General features: G+C 36.5%; 1 protein-coding gene across 3 annotated transcripts in view; it reads right to left on the reverse strand.

Moving 5' to 3' along the window:
* Nucleotides 1-22,117, reverse strand: part of tanc2a (tetratricopeptide repeat, ankyrin repeat and coiled-coil containing 2a) — a 180,363-nt gene that overhangs the window by 125,621 nt on the left and 32,625 nt on the right. The window contains exon 2 of one of the 3 annotated variants that reach the window (XM_067381642.1): nucleotides 16,175-16,301. The exons of the other annotated variants lie outside the window; for them this stretch is intronic. The gene's annotated coding sequence lies outside the window, so the exon portion shown is untranslated. The remainder of the gene's footprint in view (nucleotides 1-16,174; nucleotides 16,302-22,117) is intronic. 3 annotated transcript variants of the gene reach the window in all.

Here is a 22,117-nt window from a genome sequence, read left to right on the forward strand (position 1 = left end):
AAATATAAAGGAAGGAAAAGCTGCTAGATCTTGTAAAAGTGCTTTAAAAACGCATATCCACGACAGATTATTCCATCATTTGAGCAGCACTCGTGATCTCTCCTCAGAGCTCATCTCACTCTGCACTCAAGCTGCTGCGCTGCTGCTGTGGGGGATGGGCGGGAGGCGCGCGCGCGATCAGAAGCCGGTGGGGGAAGGGCGGCGAGTCACTCAGTGTCACTGTCTGCAGCTCTCAGCTAGGGCTAGGGTTAGGGTTAGGGTTAGTGTTAGGGGAGCAGGGGTTTCACATCCAGTGCCTTTTAAAATCAAAGTATGAACAAAATAAATCTGTAAACAAACATGTAAACGTCCCAGCTTGAGTCATGATTCTTTTAAACACTTTTTATACTAAACACTGTAACTGCTCTCTCTCTCTCTCTAAATATAAAACAATGTTTGCTGTAACTGCTCTCCTATTATATATTCTCATTCATATGCATCCTTAAGATGTAAACCAGTATGTGCATTTCTTAAAACAGTTCATACAAATAACAGCACACAATGGATTACATGCAATAGCCTGTAACCAGCTCATAATCCTTATATCAGTGTCATCAAAATGACAAGTCCTTGTATCATTGTTCACAAAGACACTCTGACAGTATTTTCAGAAGTAATATGGATACGATTTTGATGTCAGTGATTGAAAATACACAAGACTGCACTTTATCTGTATGGCGTACATTTCAACAGTATGAACACGTCACTCTAGACTGGATGAGACAGGATTCAGATATACTTTCTGGTGGTCTAGATGAATATGATCCTCAACTGGTTGGAACTGGAATAAGTACTTTGACTGTTGCGATCATCCCAATCGGACTTATGATAGCTGCCTGAATTATGCTCTGTTCACTGTTGGACAGAGGAGAACTGATAACAAAGAAATGTTTCAAGGGTACCCCAAACAAGTGACGAACCTGGCTGGAACATGCTTGTTCAATGAGCACTTGTCAGTGGTGTTGTCGATTACCTGAAAGTTTTCATCATCATTGTATGTGTGTTGTCTGCAGCAAGTTTCTGTATTTGGGTGAATATTTGCAGCAAGTGTGTTGTCAAACTGATCAAGATGTTTTGTTCATTTTTTCTGTTTGCATGTGTTTTCTTCAGTTGTGCGCGGTGATCTCTCTCAGCCACCGTAATATTTACTGTATAATGTAAATGCAAGTAGACTGCAGTAACATAGCATTACATCAGTCTACAGTTTATGTAGTGAACAGTACATAGTGAACATTATCTGATTTCACACCTGTTCTGTCTACAAACACATCTCCCATCATTCGGCTATTTTGACCCGTCTCGGCCTTAAGGTCATGACTGAGAGCATGATCTACAACAGTGGCTCTTATTTCCATCAGAAACATCTCAGTCTTGGCCTCTTCTTCCTCTTCCTCTGTTCTCCTCTCCGTACCCTTCCACCACACATCCTTACTCCTTCTTCTGTCTGTTGACTCTGTTTGTGTCCTTGTTGTTCATTCATGTTCAGAGTGTGTAACATTGTGTTGTGCTCTGTCTGTGCCTCCCAAATGAGATGGCATCTGAGATATTTTAGAGAACTGTTGAACATTGCTTGAATTACATTCCCCTTCATTATTGAAATTCAAAATTCATCCCTGAAATTTAATAATTCAGGACAAAAAAGTCTAAAAGAAATGTATAGAAAATATGCTTGACAGTTTATGACTAGTTCAACCATTTTGCATTTAATGGCTTATGAAAATAAAAACTATTCGACACCTAGTATATTTTGATGAACATGACATAAGCAAGTGATAATGTAGGAAACATCTGACACTTGTACATCAAATGCATGAATGTACCAAAGCATTTACAATTTGTTCAGGAGAATGAGAAACTGCATTTATGATGTGAACAAGAGACTATAATGTGGATGTTGAACAAGTAAGAATTTTAGTTGTGATTGGAGAAATGCACCAAAGTGCGAGAAACTGTTATATATAATATAATATAAAATATAAAATTATGATATTATATATAATATTAATTATTATAAATATCAAATATAAATATAAATTATTATATTATATATAAAATATAAAGAGAATGTTTGCTGTAACTGCTCCTATCTATATAATATTATATTTTTTTCACATATCTTTATTTATTATGTGAACAAGAGACTATAATGTGGATGTTGAACAAGTAAGAATTTTAGTTAACTGTTAACTGCTCCTATCTATATAATATTATAATATATTTTTTTCACATATCTTCATTTATGATGTGAACAAGAGACTATAATGTGGATGTTGAACAAGTAAGAATTTTAGTTGTGATTGGAGAAATGCACCAAAGTGAGAGAAACTGTTATATATAATATAATATAAAATATAAAATTATTATATTATATATAATATTAATTATTATAAATATCATATATAAATATAAATTATTATATTATATATAAAATATAAAGAGAATGTTTGCTGTAACTGCTCCTATCTATATAATATTATAATATATTTTTTTCACATATCTTTATTATTTATTTTTTATGTTACTATTTGTGTACTGTACTTGTCTCTTGTCTCTGATACTAATGGAGGAACAGCAGAACGCAAAGTAGGAGAAAACACTTAAAGCAAATAAAATCACTCATAAAAGCAAGCGATTTTGAAGGTTTTCAAATCTTTTTGTTGCTTGTGTATTTTATTAAATAAACTCATATGTATAAATCATCATACTTGACGGATTAAAACAGTTGTCCCTCCGCTTTTGGGAGGAAATATGTATGTTTCATATTCACATGACGTAATGTCTGTCATCCCCGCGTCAAACTCGTTCGTACATTAATAAACTGTAGTTACAGTACGCGGATATAGTCTCCGTTAGGCGGGGGCGGGGCAGCGCGATCTTTACACACACATTGATGCGAGAGCAAAACTCCGAGGATTAAAAGTTAATAATACATGCCAATATAAAGCATGAGAGCTCCTGCAAATGAGTCTATTTTTATTTAAACACAAATTATTGTGAATATTTCTCAAATTAAATGTGGATTATATGTCAATTCATTCATATTCATGATAGTTTTTGCCTCCGCCATCTTTATTGGTGACGTGTTGGTCTCTGATTGGTCAGATCACCAGTCCCGCGCTCGTAGTATCTTCCTGCGCTCTGATTGGTCAGAATCCCAAAAGTGTGTATCTTTCCGGAAGTGCAGTTCTCCTAGAGGGCGCTGTGTTATACACACTTTAGTGGGGGGGCATACACACTTTAAGTACACAAATCACATAAAAGTGAATTTTTGGGACAAATGAGATTTTAAGCCAGGAAACCATTTTAGAGCATGCTGAATGCCACTATATGGTCAAACAAATGAGGACATACAAAATGTCCCAAGTTTTTTTGGTGGTCCCCAGTTTACTGGTGTGTATCCTGGTGAATGTACCCAAAAGTGACATAAGTAGGTACACACACACACACACACACACACACACACACACACACACACACACACACACACACACACACACACACACACACACAGAAAGTGGCATGTTCATACTTGATTAAAATGAACTCTAGTGTGATTGCTCTGTTAGTGCAGTTGCTGTATTAGCGTGGTTCGTTTGAATAAACGTGAACGCTGCCATTCGAACCCTGGTGCAAACCAAACAATTGAACTGATGCACTTTGGTGCAATTTGACTGAAATATGAACGCAACACTAACCTAAACATATCAAAAACAGGATGTGATGTCACAAGATGCGACCCTATAAAAGGACAGAATGCTCAAGCATACTGGGTTCTTCGCGTCATAGTATCCAAGTTGCCCATTACAGTTTGTGTGGTGTCAGAACTGCAATTTTCTTGCAGGAGATCTTCATTTTTTGTGTAACGGAGGAAATTCCGCCGCTGTTTTGACTCCTTTACACATTTCAAAAGCATGCGAGTACTCAGCTGGAAAAAAATACCATGGTATGCGCACACATACAACGAGTGTGTTTAGCCCAGCGCACAGCATTGTTTTGGATGTTTGGTAAGTTGTTGCAAAAGATGTTTTTGTTTTTCATCTTTAGGTTCAGTGTTAAAAATGAGAGTGTGGACGCCAAACAAACCAGGACTGTATCATTTTCTTTCTGGTCCGAACCAAAAGAACCAAGAGAATCGAACTACAAGTGTGAACACACCCTTAAATGACCAGCCAATGTCTGTGAAACAGGGATGAGATTGTGCTATTGATTGTGCTGTGGCTGCCTAAGTGAAATTGTGCTGTAGACCTGTACATGTTTATGTATGTGTGTGTGAGTGTGCTGTATATGAGACCATGGACCTCCATTGCCTCATATACAGTACACTCACACTCACACACAATATACATAAACGATAGATGATGATTTATTTATTAGCAGAACAGCATGACAGATGACAAACATGCGATTGAGTTTTAGAAAAACAAGCTAAACTAAAGACTGCTCTAAAGAAGCTATTCGGATAAATAAACAATGAGAGGATAAACTCAGTTTTCATTCCCAGCCCTTATATGAACTGCTGCAACATAATACAAAAACGAAATGTCCACATCACAGTTGCTATAGATACAGTATGAACAGTGGAACAATTTCTCTAAAAACAACAATGTTATATGCATGCAATGAATTTGACCTGAACTAACCTAGGCTTTTCATGAAAAATATCAAAATATAATATATAAATGAATAATAAATTTTAAGAGAAATCTGCAATCCTTGGCAAATTGCAATAAATAAATAAAATCAATATTAATATTTAAAAACTATACTACTTCACTGCTTATTTTTTTATGCTGGACAGTTATATCACCTAGATATTTCTGACATTAAAAAAAAAAAGTAGAATTTTTAATTCAGAAATTGAAACTAAAATGTATTCAAATCAAGGCCTGTATTAATTACATTTTTTATGTTTTTTCAAAAGATACAGACAAAAAAACAAAGATTGTCATGTCATTGATTCAGATTAAAGGAAACAGTTCAGTACCACACTGCATTTGAAGATAAAAATAACGAAATAACATGCATAAAAAAAAAATGCAGAATTAGTTGCATGCATCAAGAGACATGTTAGCGAGCATCAAAGCCGGAATAACCGTATTCAAGTTATTTAAAGATTTACTATGAAATAAAGTATGAAAGAGCTTAAAATACCCGTAAAGCCACTAGAAAAACCTACGGCAATGGACTTATGTATCAAAGCTCCAGAAAATGCCTTCTGACTTTCTGTATAAAATATCCATATTAAAAAGGTCTTATCCAACTTGCTTAAGGGAAACATAAATGAGTTTAAAGTCAACATAAAAATCCAAATTATTTCAACAAAAAAATATGTATTTATATCTTAATTTTTCATCAAAATGTAATAACATGCTCAACCCCTGAAACAACTTTTCTTATCAGCTCACATAACCAAGCTATATTAGTTAAGGCCTACAACCACCTCTTATATAGACCACCAATCAACATTCAATTAATTTCTAATAAATAAAACCAAGTAGGGTACATTTTCTTATTGAATATCCCATTTCACTCATGAACATAGATTGTAGAATCTTAAAAAAAAAAAAAAAAAAAAAGCCAATGCAGTAAGTGTAAATCACTGGTCTGAGCCCCTAAAGTCTTGATTCTTAAGTCTTAATTGGTCATGTCAATCACAGTGCTGATCACCTTCACAATGCTACTTCAAATACTAACCCCTAACCCAACCCTACAACCTAATCTTAACCAATGAATTTGGCTGCAAGCGCAGGATTTGCGCTGAACTGGTTTGTGGGCCTGACATCACAAGTGAACGGCTCTTTGTGCTAATTAAGTAAAAATTCAAAGTACTAGTATTCTAGTAGAGCACCATGTGTTCCCTCTTTAACTCAAAACGAACATTATACTGAGGGAGCTCGGGCCAGCCCACAGAGCTTATATTAAACGTTTTACTCTCAATATGAAAAACAGGCTCATTAGCCCGGTTAAAGGTCAGTCTAGGCAGCGAGACACACTCTACGCATATTATGAGGTGTCTAACCATTCCTTCATTAAGGAAAAACTTATGTTTCAAAGAAAGGGAATAACAAGCGGTAGTAGAGACAGCTGCGACAGACTCACACCTTAGAGTCACCATGGCAATCGCTGCCGAGTTCCACATCCAGAGCAAATCCAGACGTGCAAAGCCGCCAGATATTTAACATCAAAAACTAGCGCCTTTAAAACTTACTGCCAGGCTCTACTGTGTTTTAGGCACTACCTTGAAGTATATTTAATAATTTTGGGGATTAGGGAGTACATTATTAATCAAAAAGTCAATCAAAAACATCTGAACAAGATAATAAAATATCCCCCTAGGTGAAGCTCAAACAATCTGAAGGCCCTTTTCCATCAAACACAATATAGACCCTTTCATAGTAGTCTTTGGGGGTTGTTTTACTGGAGGTCACTCTTCAGAAATGAGCACAACTAATAACTATTAGCAGGCAATTAGCAACATATTAAAAGCAGTTAAAATACCAATTTACCACAATTATGCACCATGAATAGAAATACTAGACCACTGGAGGAAAAGTTAAGGTAAAGAAGATAATTTAAACAGAATTATGGCCCATATTTATGAGATTCTGCAAAATCTGGTCCCCCAAATGTGTCTTTAACCTTTGTGTGCCTGGTTTAAGGTTTATTTTGCCATATTTCTGTGAGGAAACCGTTCCCAGATGTAAGCTAAATATGACAAAACCTCACTCTGGGATAAGCAGGAGATGTCCTGAATTAGAAAACTCAATAAAACATTTCTTGTCCCCTAAAAATGCAAAAAGGTACAAGGTTAGGCTTAGTTTATATTCATTATAAATAGTTGTATATAAAACAATAGCCTAGATAGCTAAGTAAACAGAGGCTTTTGCATCGGGTAGTTATAGGAACTTAATTCTAGGAACTAGCAACCAGGATAGTGCCCCGAGAATCAATTTCTCCCTGGGGCCAAGTTCCTGGTTGCATTTGCATTGGAAATAGGAAGTCTGAAGCGGCCGACAGCATGCTGTGATCGGAGCTGTGTTTGTTGTGTGTCGTAGGTTTAGACACTATTCTGAAGGAGGAGCCAATTTAGTTCTCCCAAAAGGAGTTCTTAGAACTAAAATTGTTCCTAGTTCCTGCGGTGCAAACACAGCAAAATCCGGGTACTTCAGCAAATAGTTCTAGAAACTGTGAAAAGGTTCCTCTGGTGCGAAAGCCCTTAATTTATCCGTTTGTGAGAGAGACTGAGACAAAGAGAGAGAAAAAAAAGAGAGAAGGGCCCAGGCTGTTACATAAATCTGACTAAACTATCCCTGTAATGATAATTGCAGGTGCGTGAAGACACTGAAAGTCCCATTGTAAAGGTTTAAGGTTCAGGTCAAGGTCAAAGGTCAAATCATATTCAAAGAGGGGCATGTAGTGTGGTAGTTAGTCCAGACATACTAGAGGTTCAAGCTACTGCAGTCGTTCATTTCATCAAATAATTTATTACAATTTGTCAGCCATTAAGGAACAAGATTTGCAATGACCTCTAATGCAAAAATGCACCAGACTAACTCAACAGTGATCGTTCTGTAGCTTGAGAAAACATCTGTGAGAAACACCTAGATTTAGAAGTGTGTATTTAAACAAAATGTTTCTTTTAGAGACAAAAGTTAAAAAAAATAAAAAATAAAATAAAAATGCACACACACAATGGGTCTCATTCATGAAACATTGGTAAATATACGAGTAAATATGTGAGTGATTTGTGCGTAAAGAGACCTTCCCGAAAACTCTTCTCCTGATTCACAAATACTTTGTAAACGTCAGAGGTGATAGTGAAATGTGTGTGTGTGTGTTACTGAATTCCAATCAGTCGTAAATGGGACGCGCGTGCACGCTCATTCTCAATTATCATAAATCCCGCCCATTAAATCCGACTGACAACTATATATGGGCATCATATTATGCCACCAAACGAAGGATTTTGGCTATTTTATAAGAAACAATTTCCATAACAATTAAGGGGCCATTAGTTTGCCCAGCCCTATTGAAATCAATTAATTATTTGATTAAAGTGCTCCTTTTGCAGATGCTATTACTGGCTCTCACAATAAAAGTAAAAAGAAAAAACGTATGTAATTACTATATATAATATTTTTTTCAAAATGCTGTGTAAATATATACCTTATTAAGGTGAATTAAAATGCAGCCTTATTAATGAGCAAAACGTTCGGATGTTAAACGCACTATTTACGCGTGGCTGGGAGCAGGTGTAGATTTCTTTCGTACCAACTAACATTTGGAAAATACTAATATTTTAATGAATCCGAAAATTTACGCCATAACCACTTTACACACGATTTACACATAAATTCGTTCTGCTCGTGTTTCATGAATGAGACCCAATGAATTTAGAAAAACAAAAACAAAACAAAACAAAAAAACAAAAAACAAAACAATGCAAAACAAAAAACAAATCAAAACACAAACCTGACAAAACAAAATAAAAAACAAAACTGAAACTATTATTCTAACCACCCACATGGGCATGGCTGTGTAATACTTAACTGAAACACTCATTATTATTGCAATTCTGTTTGGTGGTGCAGAAATGACACCCTAGAGCATTAAAAATCTAACTTCGTTCCACAAAATAGCTAGACCAAGGTCAAAGGTTTGGATTCCGCCTGAGAAAGAATTGTGATAAATCACATATCAAGCTGATTATCATATGGTGCGTCACATTAACCCATCAGCATGAATATCATGTACATTGTTACAGAGTTTGACACTGTCACTAAAACGTCCTCCACGTGCCCTGGGCACGCCTGGCGCTCGTGGTATTTTAGGAAAGGTAATATAACCCATGCAGCGGGTGTGCACGGTCCCTGTGGAGTAACACGCATACACTCTCCCCTCCACTCCGTCAGGCAGCCACAGCAGTTTCTGAAAGAGGACGGAGCGTGTGCCGAGTTTAACATTACAGGCGTAGTCACACGACCAAGGGCAGATGACGGACAAGAGGAGACTAACTGAATGTCAGGATTACAGCTGCAATCATTAATTCCCACAGCCGTTTTAAATGAAACCGTAACGGTCCAGTACACATAAATTATCAAGAACAAGACTTACAGAAGACTTCAGAGTTTGTCTAATTCAAAGTATTATGTTCTGCAAGCACTAAGAACGTAAACACTATAAAGCGCTACAAAAAAAAAAAACTTTTTTGTCAAAAGCCTTTGATTGTGTCTGTGTTGAAATGCACGCCTTTGTAAGTTTTAATCATGGGTTTTTCCAGCACAAACATGACGACACAGTGGAGACGTTACTGAGATGGCAACCAGGGAATCAGAAAAGCATTGAATTGTGACTAAGACCCCTACAGTGACAGCACCCACTCAGAACTCCTCCATGGCTTTGACGAGGGGCCAAACAAATCTGCCTCAATGTAAACAACATGGCTGAATGTTTGCTGTTTACAGACAATAATCATGAGAACATACTTTCATCCCTTCTGTGCTTATGTGATGGAAGCATCAGTGTTTTTAAAGGGTTAGTTCACCCAAAAATGAAATTTCTGTCAGTAATTACTCACCCTCATGTCGTTCTACACCTGTAAGACTTTCGTTCATCTTCAGAACACAAATTAAGATCTTTTTGATAAAAATCTGATGGCTCAGTGAGGCGTCCATTGACAGCAAGATAACTAACACTTTCAGATGCCCAGAAAGCTACTAAAGATGTATTTAAGGTTGAACCACTGTAGTCACATGAACTGTTTTAATGTTATGAAGTGGCGAGAATACTTTTTGTGCGCCAAAAAAAACAAAATAACGACCTTATTCAACAATATCTATTGATTGTCGATTTCAAAACACTGCTTCATGAAGCTTTGAAGCTTTACAAATCTTTTGTTTCAAATCAGTGGTTCGGAGCGTGTATCAAACTGCCAAAGTCACACCATTGAAATTTCGAAACACTTATGACATAACGAAGCCTTGTTTACTGAAATTACAAACAAAAACTTTTTGTTGGACGGACAAAAGAAAATCATTTCTCTGGGTGGGTGAGCAATCTGAGGCTGAGACTACAGTACAGCTGGAAATAAAGACACCCAGGAACAGGCAGCTTTTTATTACACTAAGGACCCTACTGGTCTATCAAACAAATGATACCATGCTAGAGAGCAGAATAAACATCAAACCATAGAGGCATGGAGGGTTTCTGTCGATCAAAGAGGTTCCTTGTCCAGCAGCTGTCGCAACCATGTCAAATAACCCGACTAATCAACACTCCAACGCCTGAGTGCTTCTGGGTAAACAGATGGAGGCTGAACGCTCTGTATCTAATCGACCATCACTGATAAAAGCAGCGGCTGAATCCCCAGAATGACAAATACAAGAAACCCTCTAAATTCTCCACAGATATCAATGTTATACTGAATTTGTAAAGCAACTTTGGGTAAACAGTACTGATGTGAGAATTTTCCATTCCTTAAAAAGCAATAGTTAGAGTCTTGGTCATTAACAACAGGTGCAAAAGGTGATAAATCAATCCCTGCTCACCTTGTCAGCACACTGAAAAGAAAACACGGGCATTGCGAGTCAATTTCACAATTGCAAGTAACATGTTGAATTAAAAGTGAAATTTTGAAGTTGAAAAATGTTTTATTTACAACTTTTAAAATTAGTTTTTTTTTACAGTATAAAAACCTGATTTGTTAAAGCTTTCCTCTTTAAAATGATCACCATCTGTTGTGAAATAAATACTGTAGCATACAGTATTGCTCCTTCTGCCGTGTACAATATGCAAACTCCAAATTGTATGCAACTTTTCCATCTTATCAATGGCAATATGTGCAGTAATATATGTGCTCAACATTGGATTTCAAGTGTCATAACTGAATAATATCGGACTGCCAAATATGAAGACATTTTCTGAAACAATAACTTGATTATACTTGCTCAAATTAAATATGTAACATGTCAAGATCATGATTTTTTCCCCCTAATTGTATACATGTATACTGCGCAGTATACAGTACAGTAATAGTCTTTTTAAACATAGCCAAACATTAGAAAAACAAATGTGAAAACAACCCTTCCAAAAAATACAGGCCTAAATCATCTCTACAGCATAAAAACAAAACATAGTTCATTTTTATTAATACAATACTCACTGACCCATCTTAAAAATAAAAATAAATCAGTAGCAACAGACTGAAACAGATGTCCTGCCTTAAAAAAGTCTTTGAGATCAGATCGCAGGTGGTGCTTGTCTTGCATGAGCAGGAGCAACATGGGGTTTTCTAAAATGAGACATCTCAAAGGGTCCATGCTGTTTGTTTTAACACTGAACACATGGCACAGATATCTGCATCTACAAATCATCAGGGGTGGATAGAACTCCAGCCACTCAATATTTACATGTTGGCTGGTTTTAAAAACAAGAAAAATGTTCCAACTGATGTCCTTTTTGGATGTGCATTATCCACCATTTGTTTGTTCCAAACTTAATCAGCGATTTTTTACAACAGCATCTGTTTCTAGCTGTTCTGTTTTGCACCAAAATTTGTCAGATGCATGTCTAATGATACTCACTGAGTGATAAAAAAAAATAATCCTGCAATAAAATAATATATGTCTGGGTTATATTTTATCCCAAAATAAGACAGAGAGAATAAGATAGACATATTGTCTGTCTGTCTAGCATTCAGACAGACAGACAGATAGATAGGAGCGAGCTAGACAGACAGACAGAACGAACAATAGAAAGAATGATAGAATGAACGACACAACAAACGTCAGAAAGATAGAGATGGAGAGAACAAATGATAGAATGAAAGATAGAAAGATAGAACAAACAAATGATCAGATCAGAATGATCAGACGAACGAAAGATAGAAAATCAGATAGATACAGTGCTCAGCGTAAATGAGTACACCCCCTTTAAAAAGTAACATTTTAAACAATATCTCAATGAACACAAAAACAATTTCCAAAATGTTGACAAGACTAAGTTTTATATAACATCTGTTTAACTTATAACATGAAAGTAAGGTTAATAATATAACTTAGATTACACATTTTTCAGTTTTACTCAAATTTGGGTGATGCAAAAATGAGTACACCCCACAACAAAAACTACTACATCTAGTACTTTGTCTGGCCTCCATGATTTTTAATGACAGCACCAAGTCTTCTAGGTTTGGAATGAACAAGCTGGTGATATTTTGCAACATCTATCTTTTTCCATTCTTCAAGAATGAGCTCTTTTAGAGACTGGATGCTGGATGGAGAGTGATGCTCAACTTGTCTCTTCTCCATAGGTGTTCGATTGGGTTCAGATCAGGAGCCACTGAATCACTTTCACCCTGTTCTTCTTCAGAAATCCAATAGCTGCCTTAGATGTGTGTTTAGGATCATTGTCATGTTGGAAAAGTGCACGACAACCAAATACACGGAGTGATGGTAGCATCTTCTCTTTCAGTATAGAGCAGTACATCTGTGAATTCATGATGCCATCAATGAAATGCAGCTCCCCGACACCAGCAGCACTCATGCAGCCCCACATAAGGACACTGCCACCACCATGTTTCACTGTAGACACCATGCATTTTTCTTTGTATTCCTCACCTTTGCGACGCCATACAGTTTTGAAGTCATCAGTTCCAAAAACATTTATTTTGGTCTCATCACTCCAGAGTATAGAGTCCCAGTAGTCTTCATCTTTGTCAGCATGGGCCCTGGCAAACTCTAGGTGGGCTTTTTTGTGCCTGGGCTTTAGGAGAGGCTTCTTTTGTGGACGGCACCCATGCATGCCATTCCTCTGCAGTGTACGCTGTTTTGTCACGGGAAATAGTCACCCCAATTTGGCTTTCTACTTCTTTAGATAACTGCAGTGAACTTGCATGCCGATTTTCTTCAACCCTTCTCATCAGAAGATGCTCCTATCAAGGTGTTAACTTCTATGGACGTCTCAGTGAGATGGTTGCAGTTCCAACTTTTTTAAAATTTTTGTACCACTTTTGCTAGAGTATTCTGCTGAGCTTTTTCTAGCCTTCACCTTTCTGGTGTAAAGAATTAATTTTCTTTCTCAGGTCTTATGACATTTCTCTTCCATGTGGTGCCATTGCTGACAGCATGAAATTGAAAGGCGGTTTTAACACCCTTTTATAGTCAACTGTCTGCTGGACACCTGTGTAATGAATAATTAGACTCACCTGTGGTTGAATTCTTGTTAAATTTGACATTTGTAGTCTTTTAGCTTTGCTCCAGAGACTTTCAGTGGGGTGTACTCATTTGTGCATCACCCTAATTTGAGTAAAACTGAAAATTTTTCTCTAAGTTATATTATTAAGCTTACTTTCATGTTATAAGTTAAACAGATGTTATATAAAACTTAGCCTTGTCAGCATTTTGGAAATTGTTTTTGTGTTCATTGAGATATTTTTTAAAATGTTACTTTTCAAAGGGGGTGTACACTGAGCACTGTAGACAGATAACGCTAGACAGATAGAATGGACGGACAGACGGATGAATGGATGGACAATGCTTTTTTTATCTCTTGCTTTGGTGGTGAAATATTATATAAATATACCAGGACATTTCAGCCATTTTGATGAGAATTACCCAGAAAGTCTAAGAGTGACATTGTGATCCCAGCACTGGGACTGTATGATTCAAATTGCTCATTTGGGATTCTACGACATTAAAGAGCCCTTGAACTGTGTCTTTGACACCCTGCAGCTCTAACCAAGAACAATTAATCACCGCTAAACATGTATTAGGCAAGTGTGGATTATTTGATGTCCCAAAGAAACACTGTTCATTAAGAATGCTGGCCAAGTCCAATTCTTACCGTCCCTAAAACAACCACCATTAGTTCATGCTTTGAACTCGACTGCTGTGACTGCAGCTGCCTGCAAATAAGATTTAATAAAACATGACTTGGTGGGCACTGAACACAGAGTCCATTGCGTCCTGCTCCTGACTCCTTGCTTTTCATCACTATATTCCATTCTTTCTGCCTCGTTTGCTTTAGGAAACAACAATCTTCTCTTACCAGCTACGTCTAAAGAAGAAGAAGAAGAAGAAGAAGAAAAAAGGGGGGAATAGCATATAGAATAAACTTCCCTCTTTCCTAATAACTCCCCCAACTCTCTGCCCATCCTGTTTTGGAGCAGATCAAAGGTAATAATCCCCCATAATCCTCTGGTGTGCCCTTGCTGTTGTTATGGTCATTATAGGCTGCCGCATTGTTGCTAAGCTATCACGATTGTTCAGAGGAAAGCTACACTGGCTCAGTTTCACAGTGTAATGCCTATTTCACGGATGGACAGCCACTAGGATAATTAGATGGGGCCCGAGTGGACACAGCATCTACGTGCTTTTCAGACAGAAAACAAGGCCTCGTTTTTGCAAACTAAGGGGTCAGGGAGGGTACAAAACACTCTGTCAAGGAAGTATGAAAGTTAGAAAGTTAGAGTGGCTGCAAAAATGTAAGAAACGAATCAAAATGAAAAAGGTCATGAAAAGAATGGCTGGCATTGACATGCACACTTCAGTTTAATACACAACAGCCATGTAATAGTTATGGAACAATAGAAGGATTGTAAAACTGTGACATATGGAATCATGACAGCTGCTTTTGTCTTTGCCAGAGTTGCTGTCAGAAGATATGTTACTATTTATTGGCTGCATGGAGAACAAATTCTTTGGATGGAGGAGAATGTAAATTTAAATGGCTTCTGCAGATTACCACTGTGTTTTGGGTAAAAGTTGAGACTGCATCCGTGCATAGTAGGGTAGTGACGAGACACGAGATTGGGTTGAGACGAGACAAGATTTTTGCACAGTATTTTCAAGAAATCCTCAATGACAAAATTCATGACTGGAATAATACTCTGTAGGTGCATTTTGAAATGTTTTAACTAATTACCTTGTAATGAATGTCATTTCAGATCTACTTTTTGATTATGAATAATCATATGCATTGAAAGACATCAATTTAAAAGCACTGTAAAAGGTTTTGCCACAAACTCAGAACTTCTGATCGAGGCTGTGTGTGACCTCCTAATTGAACTTCTTTCCACAAATTGAACATAGAAATAAAAATAGTATAAATAACAAAAGTAAATAGTCTTAAGTGCAAACAATAAATGCAACCAATCAAAGAATTCTCTCAATATTCAAAGTGCAAACAGAGACCAAAACAGACACCAGAGCTAAGAGGTCGTTACAACTACACAGCCCAGCCTAAAATAGGTTTGATATTGGGAGACAGGCTATTTTATGTAGCCTAATTTGTGCACATCAGGGAGCTCTCTTTTTACTTTCGCTTTCAAATTCACAAATCGCATGTTCTCTGCGTATAGGGAGCGGCGGTGCTGAGTGGGCATTCCACAAGACAATACATTTATCAGACGTTTAAGCAACGAATCCTCTGCCATGGTCTTGTCAGTCATCTCGCCATACACTTTCTATAAAAAAAGCAAAACGACAGTGGAGGCGGTGTTGCGGTGGGCCCTGTAATGTAATGTAAACGTAGAGGTGGCATATTCTACGCTAATTTCACCCTCAAACTCCTTCAGATATGTCGTCACACAGTATCGTGAGATCTCATAGCACGAGATCTAGTCACATCCCTAGTGCACAGCCAAGATAATGATTTAAAATTTAAAATCCATTTCAAATTTTTAAATGTGCACTTTTTTGCAAGTCTAAGCTTTGATATTTAACAGTTTTTCTAAGGCTATTGGGTTTGACTTGCACATAAAGTTATCGCTTTGAGTTTTTGTCCTAACCAGCAGTGGTAGGATATTTTGCCAGTCATTTGGAGTCATACTGGATAGTCTTACCCACAATGAAATCTCATTGCAATCAACTGTGTGTTAAACATGAAGTCCTTTTTTCTTCCAGTGTGGATGGACAAATTATTTGTTGCTGGAAACTTCACAACTAGTTAGGATGTGACGTAAGATAATAAGGCTTGACAACTTACCAGAAACATCCATGACAAGTAATTGCTTTATGCACTAATACCTTGGCAACCAATCTACAAGACTGCCACTAAAGAAAAAACAATGGGATCCATTCTTGATTCCTTGCTGTACAACCTGTTTTTCCCATAAAGACAGTGGAAGTCAACTCACCATCAGAAGGAGGTACAGGGCCTCACAGCAAACCGGTCACAGCTATAGAGGTCGAGTTGGAATCGTTCTCCTGTGGGCAGGAGCCCAAGGCCCATCTCTTTAAGATTTAAACCTCAGCGGCTCTGTACTGTATAAGAGGCAGAAAACAAAACAGCACATCAGAAGGATGATAACAAAAACAGTGGCCGTCATTTTCCAGACCCTACCATGAGCCAAACAATCTAACATCTTGCCTGAGAGCCTATGTATAGCCCTACAAATCCCACCGGCACCTTCAGCGGCATGTTGCTGGAGGCTTCTAGGGAGGGGGGTTTCTATGTGTAACCTTCATAGCGCTGAAAACATGGAACACTACACATGCAATTTAATTAAAGCATAACGTGCATTTACACATGTCTGCACACAGGGGAGCCCACTTTCTCTCTTGAGACAAGATGATAAAGAGTGAGGGGGGAAAAAGAGAGAGGTGGAATATGAGAGTAGAACAGCTGCCAACTTCTTCACATAAAAACACCACACAACAAACAGAGCATCAATTATCTGCTGGCATAGATAGAGGTGTTTGCTAAGGCAAGAAACACTATCAGTATTACAGACATGGAGTCAGTGAACAAACGTGCTTCAACCTACAATTTTGCAAAACTTTAAAATAACCTACAATTCACTACAGATTCTAGCTGAAATTAACACTAGTGGCTGTAAAACACCAACTCTTAATCCTTTTCACAAATTATGATTACAGGGGCAGATTATCGACTTTAAAAGACTTTTGAGGTTACACTCACAATATAATGTTATGGCCACAAAACACTTTATCAGAGTGCATGATTTGTAAAGTAATACATTTCGAGGTTTGCATCACATAACCAGCATCATATGTTTGACATTTCTGACAAACTTGCTAGTTCACCTGGTACAGCATTCCATTTGCAATGCGGAGCGCTCAGATTCGAGTCCCATGAAACAAGTCTTGTAGAAAAAAAACTAAAATGTGATTTTTTTTTTTTTAAACATTCACTTTTGTTAATACTATATACTACTATATAAACATTTTAGCACCTCTCACCATTTCTAAACTGCCATGGGTACAACAACCAAATAAGAAACAATGTAATATAATTGTTCAGAAACTGAACAATTACTTTTTGTTGATAGTAGTTTTGCAGAAATTACATAGTACTTCAACTTCAAATTTTTCAACTTTTCTCAATTTCAAATGTTTTGTTAGGGCTGTGCGATTAATCGAAATTGATTTCGATTTTGGCTTCCAACGATTATGAAAACAAGATAAACGGAATCAAACGATTAATGTGCCATTCTCTTATGCCGTTCACTCATTATTGGCCGGCTATTGTGTCAGCATCACACAAACGTGTCACGCTGCTCACGTGAACAGCCTCTGCCAATACTGAACCCACGTTCAGACGTAGAACCTGGAAGCACTGAACATAAACAGCGTATGAGAATGACACCGAAAAGAAGATATTGTTATTTTTCTTATGTTTTTGCGCACAAAATGTATTCTCGTCGCTTCATAACATTAACGCTGAACTACCGCAATCACGGCGACTGTTTTGACGATGTCTTTAGTACCTTTCTGGAACTTGAAGTCATGTACATATAGGGCTGCAACGATTAATCGCGATTAATCATTTGCAAAATAAAAGTCTGTGTTTACGTAATATATGTGTGTGTTCTGTGTATAATAATTATGTATATATAAATACACACACATTCATGTATATATTTAAGAAAAATGTTTTTATATATATATATATATATATATATATATATATATATATATATATATATATATATATATATATATATATATATATATATATATATATATATTTTAGAGTCAGATACCTCTCGGATTTAATCAAAAATATCTTAATATGTGTTCTGAAGATGAATGAAGGTCTTACAGGTGTGGAACAACGTGAGGGTGAGTAATAAATGACAGAATTTTTGGGTAAACTAACCCTTTGAATAATATTTCAATATTGACCAAAATTGTGATTTTTGCCATAATCGAGCAGCCATATATTTTGTTTTTATTTATTTTTTTTACAAAGGCATCTTCCAGATGGCTGTCGGAGGCTCTGGTGAGCAGTGGGCAAACAAACTTATCGTCTTTCCATGCTGATATTCGGCTCTGTTGTGTGTATTGTGTGGGTGATACCTGAACCCCTTACAGCATGGAGAAGCGACACGGATACTGCAAACCAGAGCCAAAACAAGAGGTCCGACAGATGAGACGCACCTTGCATTACCTGCAGACCATGTGTGTGGTGACATCTGCCAATGTCATCAGCACCTTTGCTGAGGAAATAAAGAACATTTTTGTTCTTCAACATAAAAGGATCTAGAGTTTGTGATAAGTGATTTAAGATATGTAAATTTTAAAGTGGGTTGAGTGGGTAAACTGAATGTATTGTTCAGTATTGCCAGATGCTGTCTGAACATTTAGAAAGTGAGACAAAACAAAGAATGTATCATGTTTTTGGAGAACCCTTTAAAAAAAAAAAAAAAAAAAAAGGTTCCAAATTCATGTTTGAGGAATGACAGTGTACTTTATGTTGTAAAGCAAAATGTCTCTTCAAGTAATAAGCCCTTAATTTACTCAGAACCACCATTCTAAAAACCCATAGGGAATGTATGGTGAATTAGCCTTCTGGGTTAGCCTACAAATTAACATCATGACTGAACTCAGCTCTTTTCTGTTTAGTTACATTACACACTTGACCTTTTATTACCTCATATTCTTTATCTTTTATCCATAGTTTTAAATTGGTCTGTAAATAATTTTATAATTTTAGAACAATTTTCTTATGGAGAGTGATAGTGCCTGCCCGCTTTTTCAGCTGCCTTGGTTTTGCAAATATTTTTCCCATAGGGATTTTTTTTTTAAAGTTTATTTTACATTAATTGCAAAATATGCACATTTGATTTAAGTAATTTGCGAGCAAAGAGAGACTAACTTGGTTACATCAGTCATAGTGTTTCATGGGAGTTGGGTTGTCAAAAGTACAGACTTCGATACGAATTCAGTACTGAAATTTTAAACAGCGCTCAAAATGTTTTTTTGTTTTTTTTGTGCGATTTGTTTCGATTCTCTGATTGCTGATTTTTTTTTCTGCAGAATCATGGGTAATGCAGTTTTTCACCAAACGTTTCACTGTTAAAAGGGTCATGAATTAAGAAATCAAACTTTCCTTAATTATTTGACATAAGAGGCCATTTTACTATAAAAATATCCTGTAAGTTATAAAGCCGTTTTTGGACTAACAAGGAAGTTGTGAGTTCTCAAAACTATCTCGTTAGTCCAAAAACAGCTTTTATTAAAACAGAGCTGCCAAAATTATTAATTTCAAAATTTGTCTCAGTATGACGTCATAGTGCAAGGAGAGACCGAATCGTGCCAATTTGTCTTTAGTCTTTGAGTTGAGTTGTAACAGTGTTTGCATTGACTTCGTGATCCTAACATTAACATTTTTAACGAAGTTCCAGATAATGTCAATAAGACACTGTCCTTTTGTTCGCTTAATTTTATTGTGGATTTGTTTTTAAACGAGACACCATTTGATGCAAGCTTTCCAGAGAGACTGAAAACAAAAGATGATGCAGTGCCGACTATATTGGATCCGGCAGTAATAATTTTTTCCCCATATGTCACTATTGCTTCATCTGCTTTATATGTAAGGCTGATTTATACTTCTGCGTCATACCTACGGCATAGCCTCTGCGCCATAGGCTACACATTGGTTTTCATATATACTTCTGTGTCGTTGTTCGTGTCGACGTGTAATCCGACCGCTAGTATAGTAGGCAGTGTCCACGGGCATGTTGATTGTGCCGCTTGTTGTGTACGTTGTCAGAGAAGCTTCAGCAGTGATGGCGGCAAACAGACAGTGACTTTTGTTGCAGCTTTAGTTGTTAAATATCAAAGAACAGATAATTTATTTAAAACTACAAAAAATGAAATGACAACGGAACAGGAAGAGGTATGTTCAACTATTTGGCGATATCCAGTGCTACATACTGACACACTTGCCTGAATTTCTTCGAAGCGGCTGCTTTTAGGACCGTGGTAAGCTTTTCTTTGACTGTTGGCATTTTTAAGTCTTTTTGGGCTCACCATCTTCTAACAATACATTCTTGGCTACTTAATTAGAGTTGTTTGATGACTACGCTGCATTTATCAGTCCTATGGGACTGAATACTGAATACAAGATGACCCCATTTTTTCAGATGTATTTAAAAAAAAAAAAAAAAAATGTTATATTCAAAACAATACGGTATGTGTAATTCCAATAAAGCATATTAAAACTGCAATGAGAGAGGGATAGAGTGACCCACATGCTTTCACCCACTTTAATTTTCCATATAAGCATATGCATGTACTTGTAAACATGAAAACAAATGGCATGTTTAAAGCGTAGAACATCCACATCACACCCACACAAACAGACACACATCAACTGCTTCAGTGAGACTGGAAGCATTCTGAGCAACATGTAGCACAATGTAACTGGCAAAGTGGGGAAATGTAGCCAAGCCTTAGCATCATGCAGATTGCTCTTATTCAGGTCCTGTGTGAACGTTTGGAGAAAGGAATAAGGAGCCATTAATGCAGGTCATTTTACAACACCAATATATTCATAAAATTCTGAGGTGTGGCCTAGCGGTTAATACACATGCTTTGACACACCAAGCCATAGTGCTCATGTGGATTAAATAAGATAATACTGAATAAATAAAATAATTAAATAAGATAACAAAAACAATAAAATGCAATTAAAAAAAAATAAAAAAAAAAAATAAAAAAAATAATATTATTATTATTATTATTAATAATAATAATAATAATAAAATGAAAATAATAAAATAAAAAATAATTTAAAAAATAATAATAATAATAAAAATAATATAATATATATATATATATATAAAAAGTCAGATTTGAGTCTTTATTTTCATAGCTGTGCCAGAGCTAAAGCAAAACCACAAGCCCCTATAAAGGCAGCAGGTTAGTGGAAGATCCACAAATTTTACACAGACAAAACATAACATTTCCCTGTTGATCTGGGCAGCTACACCGCTCTTCTGCATTTCATTCAGCAAGATAATAGAGAGAGATAACCATATGAAAGGTGCTTTCAAAACCATCTTCTGTGAGCCACAGCAGAGATCTGATTATAAAAATCTTTGATGTTTAGGCTATATTTTTCTGTTACGGAGCATATTCAGTCATATACATGTATATACACATGTATATATACACATGTATGTATGTATGTATGTATGTATGTATGTATGTATGTATGTATGTATGTATGTATGTATGTATGTATGTATGTATGTATGTATGTAAGTAAGTAAGTAAGTTAGGTTGTATGTATGTATTAAAATGTCACTTTAGTTAATTCATTGTCCACCTCTTTGGACAACAATACATAGTACAAAACTTCCATTTCTATCAGCTTCACAGCAGCAAAAGGAGCGCTGTTGCGTTTACTTGCTACTTGCGAAATCTGTCATTGCCACTGTAACGATAGACAAAACATGATAAAAACTGGCTTCTCAACAATTGAAAGCCGGCTCATATGCACACAGTCATTCTGTGGACTTAGAGGCTTTTGCTGAAAGTGAAGTGGCGTTTAGAGGTTTCTGCCAATAAACCAGTATTTCTGAATGGGCTGATGTTGGGATTTAGCAGATTTGAAGCTAAAAGTATTTGATAAACGTATACTATGTGCGGAGAGCATTCACTTAATATCATTATCTCATTTTTGACGGGGTGGCGTTTAGCGGCTTTTACATCTGAACTCTTGGCATGTATGTATGTATGCATGTATGTATGTATGCATGTATGTATGCATGTATGTATGCATGTATGTATGTATGTATGTATGTATGTATGTATGTATGTATGTATGT

The sequence above is a fragment of the Chanodichthys erythropterus genome, chromosome 3, assembly GCF_024489055.1.
Source record: "Chanodichthys erythropterus isolate Z2021 chromosome 3, ASM2448905v1, whole genome shotgun sequence".
Taxonomy (NCBI): Eukaryota; Metazoa; Chordata; class Actinopteri; order Cypriniformes; family Xenocyprididae; genus Chanodichthys; species Chanodichthys erythropterus.